Source organism: Solanum pennellii, chromosome 9 (assembly GCF_001406875.1).
Source record: "Solanum pennellii chromosome 9, SPENNV200".
Lineage (NCBI taxonomy): Eukaryota > Viridiplantae > Streptophyta > Magnoliopsida > Solanales > Solanaceae > Solanum > Solanum pennellii.
In genome coordinates this window covers 5,621,254-5,625,648 of record NC_028645.1, presented here as the reverse complement: position 1 = coordinate 5,625,648, position 4,395 = coordinate 5,621,254, and the positions used below count along the sequence as shown (strand labels likewise).

Sequence of the window (4,395 nt, the reverse complement as noted above, 5' to 3'; positions counted from 1 at the left end):
CCCAAATCCTAAAATATGAAGGGAACAGAAAAGAAAAATGTAAAAGGAAAAGCACTATTAGTGGTTTATCAAGTGGCAATTTGAACTTGGAAGGAATTTGTGTAATGGCTCCTTGATCTGTAGCTCTAAAGTGTCTTTGTATTTGGGACATCTATTATACTATTTATTCATACATCTTTTCCTTTTCATTTTTTGTGGACCTATGTTCATTGTATTCTCCCGTCCTTCTGTACTTCTTATCCCCAGGTTTACATGACAAACGCCTGCTCATGCTGCTTCACTTTCGGGGATACACTGCAGCTTGACGGGTGGCAGTTATTTGTTTAAATATATGGTACCATTACAGTACCCTTGTCATCATGCTTAGTGTATGTTTCTTCTAAATTCAGTAATAAGTTTCTTACTTTCTTTGTTATATCTCAGGTTCTTGTGGCTTGGGGTTTTTGTAACTGAAGGAAGTAAAAGATGTTGATAGAGTTTCTTCAAACGGTGATGGAAAATAATGGTAACAGTCCGGAAGCAGTTGCATCTGTTTTCTTCTGAATAGGAAAGTAATGGGTGGGTTTAGTTAAAATGGGTGGGTTTAAAATTATTTTAAATAATTAAATTACAACCAATGGTTGAGTGCCACGTCATTAAAAATTATTATTTAATTATTTTTAATTTTGGTCTGTTAATGAAGGGGTAAATTTGGACCCAAAGGTGGATGTGAAGGATATTTGGGGGCTAAAAGGTGGATGGAGGGTAATTGTGTACCATTTTCAATACTTCGAGGGTATTTTAGGCCCTTTTCCGGAAAAAAAAAGAAGATTTTTTAATCTTGTGGTTCTAAATTAAAATTATGTCAAATCTACCAAAACATTTTTTAATCTTGTGGTCTTAAATATGTCACATAGAAAGTTAAAGTTAAAGTGCTGCTAAAAAAGAAGAGGACCTTTTATTTTAAACAAACTAAAAAGAAAATAGGAACATTCTTTTTGAAACAGAGGGAGTAGAAAAAATAATTGATGTTAAAATAAATGTTACATCTAACTAAATAAATAATAAGAAATTCATATAAAAAGATTTAAAAGTTGTTTAAAATAGGTGAATCCCTTTCTCTTTTATTTATTTATTTTGTTTACCATAATTTAAGTAAGATTAAGGTAAAATTATTGATGTTAAAGTTTCAGGACTTCTTATCATTTTTTAAAAGTAGATAAGGAAAGATTTACTAGGTAAATTTTTTGTTAATTTTAAAGTACTAAAGATTTAGAGGAACAGTATAACTTTAATTAATTTCAAAGTCTTAAATGTAAGATAATGATTAAACGATAAATATTTGAGCAAAATCGGAAATGACAATGTTATCTATTGTAAAGCTTTTTAATAAGGGATAAAAACTTCAATCCAACGTATCTAAGGAGCTTCATACTCGTAAAGTAACACTGTGAAATGTAAGTTTTTTGCACGTTGGTAGCTTGTAAACCTGTCAATATGGGCTAGCCCATCCCATTCGGGCTAATTCATACAGGCTTCGATATTTTATGGGTCAGGTCGGGCTAGTCTATTTTTTGTGTAGGCAGAAAACAGCCGGCCCTACCCACAAGTACGTGGGTTACAGGCTTGCGGGGCCAACCCATTTTTTTAAAAATTATATTATTTTTAGAATTATTAAATCAAATAATAAATTATAGTTTAAAAATATTATCATAAATATCGACAAAATAATATTACATGATGTTAATGTTACTACTTTTTAATCAAATTCACAAATAAAATTATATTTATAATATTTATTAAGTTTTTTTTCAAGTAAAAGTATAAATATCTAAATAAAAATATTAACCTAATTGTTTTGAATTTGGACTCTCTTTAATTTTAAATTTTAATATAATATTATATTTTTTAATTAATTTTTACTAGTCCACGGGTCAGCCCTATCGATATATCTCAAATCCCTTAAATCGGTAGGTTTATTTAGGTCGAGCTAAAAAGTCCTTTTCATAAATATGATTCAAAAATCGTAGTTCAATCCTTAAATCTCGAGTTAGATCAGACCAGCCCAATAAACCTAGTCCATATTGACGGCTCTAGTAGCTGGCTAATTAATGATAACTGTAAATAGAAAGAACAAATTATTGTGTATATATTATATTAAGCTGAAAATCATTTTCATCCCAATTTTCCTTTAAAAATCGAAACAATAATCAAACTCCCCCCACCCCCACAACTCTTATCCTATGCATTGTTCATTGTTATATAAAAGGTCTGACCAAAATAATATAAATGTAAAACAAATAAACCAGAGTAATACATATTTTTTTAAAAGTAACCAAAATAGTATAAACGCTATCATATTTATCTATTATTTTGTTCATAAAAATTAATGGATAGAAAACAGAGAAATCAACTATTGTTAGCATAAATCGTTACTGTTGATGACGTAATATGAAAAACTACGGTTTTGAAAAAGAAATTGCAGGTGTACTTGTAATATTTAATTCACAATATTTTTTAAATAGTGTTAATTAAATATTTTAAAATTTTTATTTAAAATAAATTATATATTAGTATGATAATAAATCATTTCAATAATTATAAAATTGAATATTTGATAAATGTTTTATTAGTACTGATAAATTTTAAGTGATGTTGATTAAATAATTTAAATTTTTTTATCCAAAATATCTTTCTATATTTATGAATTAAGATAAAGGTCAAAATAAACAACTATTATATCTTGATTTTCTTTTTAAAAAAAGATAGCTATTTTGAATCAATTATTTTTCACAAAGACGACAATGTAATTTTATTATTTTAAACAAGCAATTCAATGTATTAAAATTTTAGTAATTATGTCAAATCTCAAACTATAAAATTTACCTTCAATTAATTTTTTATTTACACCATTTTTTAAACATAGAGAAACTGATAATATTTTCACAAATTATAACATATGCCAACAAGAATAAACATAAAAAAAAAAGGACATTATTCATATCCATGCTAAAAGTAATCTAATAAGAATAATTACATAAATTTCACCTTTTGATTTACTTATTACTAGTATTTTCTATAAATTTCATAAATCTTTAAAAAAAAATTATTTTTCTCTCAAGTAAAAACGTCATTAATGTATCTACTCTCTTTTAAATGTATAGCGCATGTATCCGACCCTCTTTTTAATGTATTAATGCTTTGATTTTTTAGTCATTAATGTATTTGCACACTCCATTAATGTATTTGACCCTCTTTTAAATGTATCAACGCATATATTTCGATCCTCTTTTTGATGTATCAACGCTTTGATTTTAATGTATTCAGACTCTCCATTAATGTATTCGTTTGAGAAATTTGTATAATTATAAATTTTTAAGATATAAATTATAAATTACGTTAAAAGTATGTGATTTCTGTAATTTATTCTAAAAAAAGAATAAATTTAACTGAAAAGAAACAAATTAGAATGCAAGCAACTGACGTAAGTAGAAGCAAATTCGTTTACTAAAGTTTTATGTTAATGTCCGTCCTTTTTTCACTTTCTATCCGTCAAGTTTTTATGAATAAAATAATAAGTAAAACGTTTGGTAGCGTTATACTATTTTGGATATTTTTAAAATATGTGTCCTGTTTCATATTTCTATTACTTTGGTCAAAACTTCTTGTTATATATATATATGGGAAAAGGATCTGATATATCCCTCAACTTTGTCATTTGGAGCTGATATACCCCTCGTTATAAAAGTGGCTCATATATGTCCTTACCGTTATACAAACGGCTCACATATACTCCTGCCGTTACAAAATGGCTCACATATACCCTTCATTTAACGGAAGTTAAAAATTAGTTTTTAATTTATATTTGTTACTTCTAATTTTTTTAAAAAAAATTATTTAGGGGTATATATGATTCTTCTATCAAAGTTCAAGGTATATTTTAATTTTTTTCATACATAAATTATTTTTTGACTTCTTTTATTATAATTATTTGAGTTTATTTTGTTTTTTTTTTCATTCCTTAGTTTAAAGAAAAAAAATTTAAAGTATTTTTTTGTGTGTGTATTGTAATTTAATTTCGTATTCGAAGAAAAAATTTGGTCATCTACAATAAGTTTTACAAGAATATTACTGAAACATAAATAAATTTGATTATCAAAATAATAATTATAAATTAGTCATTGAAATAAAAAAGAAGTCAAAAAAAAATGTTTGACGAGGATTAAATTTACTCATATGGATTATATTTTTAAAAAATAATAATAAAAATTTAGATCAAAATTATTATTTTTTTCATTTTCGTTAGAGGAAAAGGGTATATGTGAGCCATTTGTTTACAAGTAGGGGTATATATGAGCCACTTTTACAACGAGGGGTATATCAGCTCTAAATGACAAAGTTGAGGGGTATATCAGA

At 26.2% G+C, this 4,395-nt stretch overlaps 1 long non-coding RNA gene across 1 annotated transcript; it reads left to right on the top strand.

Annotated features, from left to right (window-relative positions):
- Positions 1-17: 17 nt before the first annotated feature.
- LOC107030788 lies at positions 18-454 on the top strand. Its single transcript, XR_003574538.1, has 2 exons — positions 18-334; positions 424-454. It is a non-coding gene; the product is annotated as an uncharacterized LOC107030788 (long non-coding RNA).
- The last annotated feature ends 3,941 nt before the right edge of the window (positions 455-4,395 follow it).